This window comes from Glossina fuscipes, unplaced genomic scaffold, assembly GCF_014805625.2.
Source record: "Glossina fuscipes isolate IAEA_lab_2018 unplaced genomic scaffold, Yale_Gfus_2 60, whole genome shotgun sequence".
Classification (NCBI taxonomy): Eukaryota; Metazoa; Arthropoda; class Insecta; order Diptera; family Glossinidae; genus Glossina; species Glossina fuscipes.
Genome location: NW_023998432.1, coordinates 6,115,785 through 6,128,584, shown reverse-complemented (window position 1 = coordinate 6,128,584; position 12,800 = coordinate 6,115,785). Strand labels below are relative to the sequence as shown.

The following is a 12,800-nucleotide window of genomic DNA, read 5'->3' as shown; positions in this document are numbered from 1 at the left end:
TAAAAATACTATTTACGTACGCAAATATGCCATTAGCAGAGAATTTAATTTCTTTAGTGTAAATTCATATTAATTTTATTCTTTTACTTCTTTTGTCTTGTTTAGGATAACGGTGATGGGTGTGAAAGATTCAGTCCTGACCGAGCTTAATTGTCTTACTCTTTTTTTTCGAAACATTTGCAGAAGCAAGCTTCAAAAACCCCGGATTTCTGTGTTTTTTACTTGTTACTCATTAACTCCAAAATAGAAAAAATCTACCACGCAATATTATAGAGCAGAAAAATTTAGTTCTCTTTCCTTTTTGTGGGATCATGTTGATGGATATAAAATATGTGGTCACGGTTTGGTCCTTATTTGTTTCCTTTGTGTTTATTCTTCTTGTTTTAAGTGAATTTTTGATTCAACACACTTTAGTGAGCCGCTAGCTATGCTTATGATGCTTAGAAAAAGCGTTACCATACTTTTTTTAGGTTTGACACGTGATACATCATCTTATTATACACTATCGAAAATGGTTCGGATCGGTACACTGTTTCGACTACTCCCCATATAACGCCATATTCTGAAAAGTCGTTATTTAGTAGCTAAGTAGCAGTACTTCGGCATTCTGAATTAGTATGAAAACCTTGGACTGCCTTGGGCAATTTTTCACCACCATCTCATATAACGAGAACTGAAGTTCATACGATGAAAAGGTATAAATTTCAATGCTTCATGATGAAAATTATATCGTAATAGTAATTTAACATAAAACAAGAAAGAACATTATACTCCGGCAAGGCCGACTATTAAATATGCTGGAACACATTGTCTAACAAAAATTCTTATTTTCATGCTAGAACACAAACATTATGTTTTGTTTCTTTATAAAGCCAATTTAGTGCGTATTTATGGGGAAGCGGTCTCAAAACACAACCTAATGTAGTACAAGTTTAATCCTTAGATAGGGCAGGACCCAAAAATAGGCATAGATGGTCCAAATTTTATATGAACTTACTATAATATTATGGGTCAATTTTCATCGCCACATATTACTGCTTAGATTCTCTGCTCTACAGAGGGTCAGTTTTCGTCAACGTCCTTATCAGGTTAGGATCCAAAAAATAGGTCGAGAAGATTCAAATTTGCAAAGTTAAATTTTCATGTTGAACTACTGTTATGATATAATTTTCTTCGTGAAGCATGAAGCGTTTTGGGGCCGCTTCCCCATAAGTGTGCATATCAAAAACATGCATTTATATAGAAACAAGATAGTTTAGAATGGTGTCAGACAATTTGGTGAAGGGTATTTAAGGGTTGACCTTGTTGTTTTTTTAAAAACATGCAAAAGTTTCATTTGCGGAGCAATAGAAAGACTAATTTTAAACTTTTCGGTATATGAATAAGTCCTGGCCCTTGTCTAAAAAAGAGTGCAAATAGTATGATTTAAAATAACACATTGCTTTCTCCACACTAAAGCGTACGCAATACAGTTGTTTGGAGCTTTGACTAAGCGAAGCGTTGCCCCAAATAGATGCAATTTACTTTTGCTGATTAATTCAAAGGAAAGCGCTGTTGAATTCTTACGAGCGATGATCGGTGTATGTACTACGATATGAAAAGCCCAAATAAGCGACCGAACAGCTCCAAAATAATTAAATAATATCGTCAATAACAACTTAATTTTTTATTACATTTACAGGAGTTTGTCACTGTGTATTCATTATGTGTTTGTTGTTCCTCTACGAAAATTCCTTGGGTGAGAAAACCAGGATGATATTAAAAGTGGACAAACCGGGCGAAGGACAAGCCTACAGTATCACGTAAACTGAGAACACCTCTTTTTTCAAAAGGAATAAAAAATTAGTTTTTTACTTATTATTCATAAAGTGTATGTGTACAGGAAACAATATATGTGCGTCGTTCAGAACATTTCTTTGTAAGTGTTGGTAAATAGGCATATGTCAAAACTTTAGTTAGTACATATCCAACGATTGGATGTGATTTGATATGATGGTAACAATAAATTTTGATATGCTAGGGAAGGTTCCGAAACTGAGAATGTGCGTTTGATAAACCCATGAATCGCAATGCAAGTTGACATTCCTAAATCAATTCCTTTGCGATTAAATCCATTACGACGCATACCTAAACTAAAACTATGTTCGTATCATTGACTCTACAGCATTAACAAACTTATGTACGAGATCTTATAAGATACATAAACAAGTTTGTTAATATTGCGAACTCAATGATAAATTGGATGCTCTCATCATCTGCTGTAAAAATAAACAACGTGTCTAGAATGTTATTTAAAATGTCTTAATCGGTGAAGTTTGTCGTACATTTGCAAAAATACAATTTATTGACAAGTGAAAATAAAAAAAGTTTAAAACTACATAATTATATTTGTACAAGGAAAGTCATCCGCAGCCTTACCGTGACCATAACCACTGATACATTATTAACCATGGTAGCAATCACGTGTGGAAGACACAGCTTTCGCTTTTGTATTCAGCTATTTGCAAAACCGGCTGAAGGCATATATTCTTTCATATGAAAAAAAAACTTTCTTTACATAAATCATAATTCATTTTTCAGTTTATTTTTGTACTGTTATCATATTAATCAACATGAAAACGATGCATCTTTAATATAGAAATGTTTAGAAACCACTTTAAGGAAACCCGGAAATTTTTTGCATTATTTCCCGACATTTGGTTAAGATAACCCTTTTCAGGAGGAGGAAGCTAGACAGATAATTAGGGTTAAAGGTATATGTAGCTATATATAGAGTAAGCTTAAGTTTATTTCGTAAAAGACTTTCAAAGCTAAAAGACCTGCAGAAGCACATAGAGAAGTATGTGGTATGTATGGAACTAATGCTGCAGCAGAACGCTCTTGTCCAAATAGGTTTGAGAAATTTCATTCTGGAAATTTTCAGTGAAAGCGTTATCGCATTCTTATAAGCCAAATGCAATTCGTGACGACCAACTAAAGGTTATGATTGAAGCTGATCAACACATAACGATTCGTAAAATTGCAAAGAAACTCAATTCATCCAAAATAACATATTTATTCTTTATATAAAAACAAATCATCTTATTTCATAGTCAAAAACCGCAACAAACTTCTGCCTAATGTTGGTATGCTAGTAATATTGATAAGAAACTTTCGTGATAATTCACGACTTTCTTCGCTCGCGAGCAAACGTTAGCGTTCTTGTTGAAATCGCACTTTAAAATATTACGACTTTTTTCATATATAATTTTTCAATTATTTTTGGATCGCCAATTTTCAAACGCGCTGTAGTATGGTGTAGTAGTTTTAGATTTACAGTAGTTACAAGACACAAAAACCATCTATTGGAAAATAAAAAGATTTTTTTCCTTGATCAAATATTTATTTAGGCCAAAACTATAATATATGTTTTGAGTGGTTATCTGTCTCGAATCACTTTATTATTTCCCGATGCTTCAAGACCTATGTAGCTATAATAGATAAAGGGGAAATTTGAATTAATTTACGGATTCTGCACATCTGTTTTTTAGCAAGAATGTTAACATCGCTACATTTATTAATATTAACTATAAGAGTGCCAGCAGGATTTCTGAAACAGTAGTTGGATTGTTTATTGATGCAATCTGTTTTTATCTAAGGCAAGTTGTGGATTTTATATCCTTAGTTCGGCTTAACATATCTATCCGATTAAAATATATCTTCGTCTTACAAACAGTATATTAATGGATTAATATATTTCAAGCATACAAAAGTATAAATATATAAATTTTTTATTACAAATTTGATGTTTACGGCCACTTTATATATTTATTATTAATTGAAAAATATACATGAAACCTATATGTAAAGAAAAATAAATAAAAATAGCTTACGTTTCTCTGCATGTATATATATTTGTATGAATTCCAAGATTAATATATATATATATATCTTTATATTTATGTATATATATGTATATATATTTTCATCAGCCTTTCTTGGAATTCATAATTAGTTCAGGGTCAAATGAATACTTAATACACTGCCAAAATACAAATAAAAGTCTGGGTGCTGTCATTTTTGTTGTCGCAAGTGTTACTTATTTATATGACGCTCTTTGTGAACTCAGAAAATCAAAAACAAAACAAAAATTGGATTGCTAGACAGGTTTCTGAGTATGTTACGTAAATCATTAAAATGCCATTGCGTCGTTTTCCCCATTGCTTATCCATATTTTTGAAAGATTTATAAACATTCATGAATAAACATCAATTTCAATTTTATGTATAAATTTGCGCGTGCTTAGGTAAAAGTGAACGTAATAACTTCAATAAATTCCATAACAATCACATTAAGCTGATGTCAAGATTTTAATAGACGCAGGAACTTCCAAAAGAAAGCTTCTACCAAAATTACTGGTTGGGGTTTTGCAGTTATCGACTTACCATTAAGTGCTGGGTTTTAAGCGCTTGTATTATTTCTTGAAATTTATAAACTTTCGACATTCAATCTCTATTCCATATTTTATTCTTTATTTTTGTCTTTTTTTGGCCAATTGTTTATAGAGTACCCCTTACATGAGTGGACGGGGCAGCATTTAAGAAGGATGCCAATAACAATTAGGATAACAAATGGCATATAGTGAAACACATCTTTCATTTAGAAAATGGGTACTTTCTTCCAAATACTGCAGAAAAGATGCTAAAATCGAAAACAAGGGCTTACATATTCCTAGAGCCCACTTTCCTTGATACCCATCACTATTTTACATTTTGCTAAGGGAATCGTTTGCGATACGCAGAAAGCACCTCCCGAGATCCTATGAAATATATATGTTTTTGATCAACGTTAAAAAGTGAATCAATGACCATCTGTCCGTCTGCGTAATGGCTGCTGTAAATATTATCCTGGTCGTAATAATGAAACTGGTAATTGGAGTTCGCTACAAAAATTGAAACTCTTGCACGTAGGTATTGAAATCGCGCATATAGCACTACTTCAATTTTTTTTTTTGCTCTTTTCAGAAAACAAAAAATTTGAAATTTTGCTCATCACTCTGAAGCAGAAGCAGATGATGCTAACAAAGTTGCAGGTCTATTGTATGAATGATTCTACTGTGCCTATACCAAAATGAAAAAAATTGCATGCGACGAGCTAGACTGGAGTACCGTTGCGCCCCTGAACGTTCTTATACTCATTACGTTCTTTCAGTGTACTGTATCTATGCTTAATAGTTAGAGGTAAGCACTTAATTGTCTGTGTAATGGTGATAAGTAAAACTTTAGTTTGTTTTATATGTTCACGCTTTCTAGAATCTTTAAAGTTTCCCAGTTATTTTATTAATTTTTGTGTTACTTTGCGGTAACTCATAAGTTGGTAAATATATTTTAGCAAAGGCACAAACCTCAAGGCATGTGAGCTATCATGGTGGGTTATATTCATTTTGTTAACATGTGAGTAGAGAATTTAAAACTGGGATGTAGTCACTTATCTGAAAGTTGGCTTTTCGTTTGCTGGTTGGTTTCGATTCGACTATCTGTCTGCATGCAGCATTGCTTGATGACTATCCGTTTTTTTGGGATCACGTAGGCGAAACAGCAGTCTCTCCCATACTTGTCAAATTATTCGAAAGCAAAACAGGTTACGTTTTGCGTTAGTATTGGTTATTTTAAGTTATTTTGTAGTTGTTTTGAGTTGCATTTATAAGAGAAAGCTGTTTGCAAAATAAGTTCTATGGTCTGTTAATTTGCACTTTTTTCGTTTTTCGGGCCCAGGTTGGGACCGACTTGACTTGCCTTGACTTTATAAAGGTTATAATATTACGAAAGCCTTTGACGTCATTTTACTTTACATAGTTATTATATGCATACCAATGCCTTGTACGTTAAGCCAGCGACGAAATTTTTTGTAGTATCATTGCCAAAATACACGCGATCACATTTATAATGATTACGTTCATAAATTTTACGCAGGTAAAGTACGAACACGTGTTAGTCCTTTTTTTTTAAGGAATTTACTTTCAAACACGAATTTATTTGACAAACGTCGAGTATCAGAAGCCCAGACTAAACCAATTAATTGTTTATTTTTCCTGCTTTATACGCGTATATCCGTATTATACAGCTGCTTTTAATAGCACACCATGCTATGCGCACAGTGACGAAATATTCTACCATTTAAAGGATTAACGTTGCCTTTTTTATTTTAAAAAAAATTCGACTGTTCAGATATGCCCTTCCTTCGTTATAAGTACCGTTATCAGTTGAAATTTATTTTTATTTTTTCTTATTTTATTTAATTTCATATTTTGCAATATTTTATTTACATTTTTGTTTCATTATAAATATTCAAACACTCTAAAATTACCGCCCTGATACATTGACCACATTTCCTTTCCAGATTTACAATTCGAAAAGCCTAATTCACTTTCAAATGTTATTTTCCAATTTTCTTAATCCCGAAAATGGAGCTACACTTTTGTTACAAAAGAATAGACTAATTTGCTGTCTTGTTAACCGACTATCGCATCATTAACTTTCTTTATATCTTCTTTGTACAACCGGAAAATAAAAGCAACACAAATTTTCAACATGTTTCAATATCAAGCTCTCTAGCATCGCTCGCTGCTATAACCAAACGAACGCTCTTGTTCGCAGCAGACATTCTTTTCTTCTTTATTCGCAGGCATACTTCAGGCACACAAATTTTTTCTCTTCCTTTCATCCGATTAGTAAGGTCGTTGTTGAATTTAACAACCTCTCTACATATTATATTTGTAACAAACCTTTCGAAACAACAATCAATTGTTACAAGTTGTAAATTGAAAACAAAGTGAATTCCAAACAAAACTGTTTACTTACAGACAGCTGAACGAAGCCAAAAAATTAAAAAAACAAATTAACAAGCAAAGAAACAAAAGCAAACTAAACCGAAAATTAATCGCTAAAAAATGTTGAGTTAATCATACAAATAGAAATTTGAAAGAAGAAAAATTTATTCCCTTAAAGTTTTTTAAAATTTTTTTGGGTGGATCTATAACCCACATTCCTTATTAGCCTAGCAAAACAAAAAGAGTTTAAATTTGTGAAAGATAATTAATATATTGTTGAATGTTAATAAAAAACCATATATAATATATAAATATTAGGCAGAGTGCTTCGACAAATCATTTTATACCATTTGTTGGAAAAGGATCGAAGGTAACGACAGAAAATTTTTATGAGACAGATTAGTGCTCATTTCATAATAATAATAAATATGTTTATATAGTAATCAATAAAAGGAAAATATCTTCAAAATTCTAAAATTGTCGAGGTAAAGAATTAAAATTATTATCGCTCATCAACTTCGAAATCACTTGGGATCAGGCGAAAGTGGTAGTCAAACTTTTTACTTTCAGTACTTTGGTGTTGAACGACCTATCGTTCTCGATTTTCTTCTTTAATAATCGAATTAGTGTCCTTTTTAATTGAGTTTACTCCTCTAATAATCGTTAGACGGTCTCTTGGAAATGTCTTTCTTTATCTATTTGCTTCTGAACCACTTTATAACAGATATCTTAAGGAAATTTGTATAATTCCCAGCCGCATAGTACGTCTTTGTTTTATGTTTTTCGACTCATAAAACAATGATTACATGCCTTCCTTATTTTCCTTATATTTTAAAGGCAATGATACCAATAAATTTGTAATGTTTTAATTTGCATGTATTATGTATCTTTACCGTTTATTTGTTCTATAATTAGCTAACGCAAAAACAATAGCAGCTTACGAAAAGCTTAACAATTTTTTTTATTGAGATCGAACATAAAAACATTTAAAGCCTTTTCTGTCCATTCGACTAAATCCTTATTTTAATCATAATCACCATTAAATTTTCATTTTGCATATTTTTAAATGTGTCCTCGGGAACATAGGTAATCAATGTATATGATTTGCCAGGTGACCCAACACCGTGACGTCGACTTAAACGCACGCGAATATGAGGAATCTTAAATCTACTGTTTTAAGAAATAATACAACTGTCAGCTTTGTTAATTTAAAAAAATTTACTAAAAGCAAACCTGCTTAATATCTTTTAATGGGTATGTTTATTCAAGGTGGTGTCGTTTATTACATCAAGACGAGTCCTTTTTTTCTCAGCAAATTTCGCGAATATTTTTAATGACACGTGGCTAACGTACCCGTTTAATTAAAGGCGGATAGCTACTTCATCAATAATTTTTTTGTTTGTTAATTTATCAAAGAGAAGAACAAGCTGTTATTTGTTTAAATTTTGACAGCCAGAAACAAATATAAAGACAATTTTATTCCCCTTTTTTGCTTTTTCATTGACTGAATGATATCAACGAAAATTAGTTAGTTAGATTAGTTTGGTCGCGAACGAAAGTTCCATTTTTCCGGTTTTCCAAATATTTAGAAGAATGTGACGTCATATTAAAAAACAACAAGAATTTTTGTTTATGTAAATAACGGTAATGAAAGAGCAAGCTGTCAAAAGACTGCTAATTAGCCGCGTTACTACTGTTATTCTCTTAGCAATACACAAACAGTGCCTAAAAGTTTGCTAATCGCAACTTTGAACAAAACGTTGAAGCGTCTATGTATTTTGTTGTCTCTGATATATTAGTTGCTGTTAGCTTTTAGCACACTGAGCACTTGTACGTATTCTCTTTTTGAAATAATTAGACTTTAACGTAATCATATTGTTCGGGTAGTTTCAAATATCAGACTGTTCAAAACAGTTACGTTAAATTTATTTTTGGTTACAGCAATTTGCAATATCTTCGTTGGTGACTATGGGTGTGTCGATATACCTGTAGTAATCTAATTCAGCCAAATGTACATGCCGTTATAACCTACGCCCTGTCACCACTACTGCTACTAAACATTGCTTCTTAGTGCCAACAGTGCACCTTTATGCACCTATCAGCAGATTACGAACAATCTAAATTTTGTCCCATTGGACCATTCATATTGTGTTGCCACGTTCAATATTAGACTAACTTAAAAAGCTGTTAGATAAATTACCTTCTTATTCACATTTAACACAAAATTTGTTGCGATCAACTTGATTATTGAAACCTTTGGCTATATGTCCAAAGTTCAAACTTAAGAAGCACTAAAGAAGCCATGAAATATGCTATTGATGTAATCATCAATTAAATAGAATATGGATTCTTTGCAGGTAAGTTATAAATTAATAGGTGTTTGAATGTATTTTGACCATTTTTTCATTTGAAAAAACCATTTTTGTTAACATATAATTGCCGTTTTTGCTCAAAAATTTAACCTTTTCCTTAAATATTCGGCAGCCATATAACAATCAATATTTCTAAGATTTTCTATATATTTATTTAAATATTACCGTAGTTTTCGGACTATAAGAAGCCCCTCTTTACATAGAAAACGGGATTCAAATCTTGAGTGCGTCTTACGGTCTGAAGGTATCATTGAAAAATTTTTCAATAAATCGTCTCCACATTTCAGGTTCGAAAGGAGTAAGAACAATTGTTCAGAAGAAAGTAATACGAACGACATTGATGAGACGAGTGATAATACCGAGAATGAAGATGAACTCAATATTGCTGGTACGAATTATGCTAAAAATAAATAAAAATTTTGATTAAAAAGTAACACTAAAATATATTTTTCTAAAAATCATTTTATAAATTTGAAGTGTGTCTTATAAAGTAATGTGAAGTATTAATATACAAAATGGTTAAATTCGATGATTTTGACTTTTCTCTACACAAAATAACGTTTTTCCATTCAGTGTTATTGAGTTACGCAGTGTATAGAGACGCTAATCATGGAATGTTCGAAATTGCATTTCGGCATTTATTACTTTTAGAGTTCGAGGAAATTTGCTGCCGGAACCTATCAAGTACTTTTCGAAGTTTATAATGACGCTGGTCCGTCATATCCCAATTGTCGGTTTTGGACGACAAAAATTTAAAGATAACGAATTGCGAGACTTGTTCGACAAAAACGCAGCTTTAACTCTCAAAGAACTTTTGAACACTTTAACAGTTCATGAATTAACTGTTTCAAGATGTTTACATGTGACGGAAAAAATCCAAACAAAAAAAAACTTCTATCTTATGAATTGACTGAAAATTCATTTCGAAACGTTTTATCATCGCGGCTCTATTGCTTGCCAAGCAAAAAAAAGAAGAGTTTGCGCCTTCTGACTGTCACTTTTTCAGATCGATGTAATATGGCTTGGCTGGCGCGCTGTTGAAGGAGTGTGAAAATGGACCCATGATTGGAACCTTGTCAAACCAACGTCGTGCTTTCAACATATCGCCCTGTTGCAAGAAAGATAGAAAAAGTTTGTAGAAAATGGAGGAAAATATTTTGAATAACATATATTGCATCAATTTTTGTCAATAACTGCGTCTTTCAAGTGAAAAAATTTAGAAAATTTTGTGTGATAAGTGCACTTACGGACTAGTTAACATAACCTATCGAAGGATATGAGTTTACATACAAAGACAAAAATAGAAGATTCTTCATAAGAGACGTGTATATAACGTATTCAAGCAAACCAAAAGTGTTCAATTTGACTCACTTGCTTACAACAACTCGCGAGTTTTTATTAGAAACGTAATGTAATTTACCATATATATATGCTTCACACGATATGAGCGGCACAACAAGACACTTCATTAATCTAAATTTGGCTAGGATTAGAATGGAGGATGAGGAGAGCCACAGTCTTCTCCAAATATTATGAATACGCAAAGCCGTGACATTAACAGTAACTCAGCGCTCCAGCGGAAGTTGAGTTTGAAACTAAGGTTCGCGAACGCACTAACGACCTCGACATCTTCATCGTTCGTTTTAACACGCCGCGAGGAATGGGAGTGATAGCCCATAGGTGGTACTGCAATAGCTTTAGTTTTGCATGAATTTACCATGAAATTATTAAAATTGGCCCAGAGAGTGACATGGGCTACATTTTCATTCATTCGCTGAATCAAATGTTTCACAAGCTCAAGGAGGTAAATTTGAACTTCATCAGCATATAAGTGGATGTTCAAAACGTGACAACAGGCAACCAAGTCGTTTATGAAGGCATTAAAGAAGGTATGGCAACCCAATTGAGTCTAGCAGAACACCAGATGTAGTAATTCTTAATTCTGAGCCGATAACCACGGGTTGGTATCGATTTTCCAAATAAACCAAGCCACCATTGCTATTTTTAGCAGTTCAGAAATTAGAAAGTTGGTATGTTGTTACGTGATTAAAAACTTAAATCAAAGAAAGGATAACATAATATTATCGTGCCACGTGGCATTTGATTTACGCATGCTCTAAAATACTTCATCTTCGTTGAAGACTCTAAATTGAAAAGTTTCGCCGTGCCTATACACTTATCTAATGAAGGAGCGATTGCGACCAAGAGGGTTGGATTTCTTCATAAATTTACACATTCGGAAATTTACGGATTCGCACTAATGATGTCTTGATTTTTTTACAAAGTGAACAAATATATTTAATGAAAACGATACACAATCCTACACGAAAAACATAAGCAGGTCTTTCTACGAATCAAGTCTGGAAAACAGCCAATATAGCCAACAATTTGCATACCAACGGTAGCAGCATTGGCAGCAGCCTGCTATCATTGTCTTATAAATATTTGTTCGCTTGTAAATTAACTTAGCGTAAATGCTTATGTTTATTTATCTATATAAAAAATTTTCTCTTTATTTCATTGCTATTTCGGACGTTCAAAAATATTTTTACTTTTTACAGTGATCGTCCGTCACGAACTAGAAAAAATCTTTCTCTCTGACTGACTAAATGCATAGTTTCCGTAACAACTCAATGGTCGTGGGTTTATATCTCAAGTGCAGTAGAGTTTTCAATTAAGGCAGTCTTAGAGTTTATCTCTCTATATTTAACTATAATATGAATTATAATAACAGTTATGTCTTTTCCACAAATATATTTGTCAAATAAAACAATTAAACTACCCATATGAACCTGACACGTCTTAAATCATGTTTTTTTAGAAAAGCAAAGCTGTGGAGCGCTCGCACGTGATTATTTCTTACATTTTATAAAAGATGCGGATAAGCTTTTTGGTCACCGTCCATCTTCTCATTAATCTCAATAATCCAGAATTATATCAATTTTATCTCGTTCGCCTCTATTTATTATGTTAAAGTCGTCAAAAATGTTATTAAATATCTTGGCGAACTTCAAAATCGTATCACCTTTTATCACTTTTATCACAAATATTTCCTACCGGAAAATAAGCCTTTGATCATTCAAAAAGACATCTTGCTCACGTTTTCATCTTTCTACTCCCGTTCCCTTAGTCTAATAACACATTCGATCGGTTATCTGCCTTATTAAATGTCAAAGTTTCTCTAATTATAACTTCACCTATTATGATGGGACATATTATTTCCATCTATATCTTCTTAGAAACCATTGTTTTCAAGTTACCTATCACCGAGTCATGTATTCCAGGAACAACAGATGAGCGTCCAGCTCAATAATTTTTTAAGTTGGGAACTGTAATGCGACTTGACTCGCTCACGGTAGAGCGGTTCGTAAGTCTTTTCTTTTTTTGCCCGCTCCGCCGCATTACAAACAAAAAAAAAATTAAAGAAATATATATATAAAAAATATATATTATATATTGTCTTTACTTATATTATGTAGTATTTTACTTTATATTGTGATGTCCGTCCGGCACGTCGTCTGTTGCTCCCTCCTTTGTCCGTCGGTATCTATCCAAGGTCCCACTACCTCCTTCCACACGTGCACCACACCATACCCCTGGGCCTCAGCGGTGGAAGATGC

At 32.7% G+C, this 12,800-nt stretch overlaps 2 long non-coding RNA genes across 2 annotated transcripts in view; one reads left to right on the top strand and one right to left on the bottom strand.

The window, feature by feature from the left end:
• LOC119637698 overlaps nucleotides 1-12,794 on the bottom strand; it is an 81,919-nt gene extending 69,125 nt beyond the window's left edge. Inside the window, exons 1-2 of the long non-coding RNA XR_005247319.1 lie at nucleotides 12,668-12,794; nucleotides 9,346-9,580 (exon numbers count right to left, since the gene is read on the bottom strand). This is a non-coding gene — a long non-coding RNA (uncharacterized LOC119637698). The remainder of the gene's footprint in view (nucleotides 1-9,345; nucleotides 9,581-12,667) is intronic.
• On the top strand, nucleotides 4,458-7,203 carry LOC119637697. The gene is made up of 3 exons (XR_005247318.1): nucleotides 4,458-4,945; nucleotides 5,004-5,219; nucleotides 5,292-7,203. It is a non-coding gene; the product is annotated as an uncharacterized LOC119637697 (long non-coding RNA).
• Nucleotides 12,795-12,800: the final 6 nt, after the last annotated feature.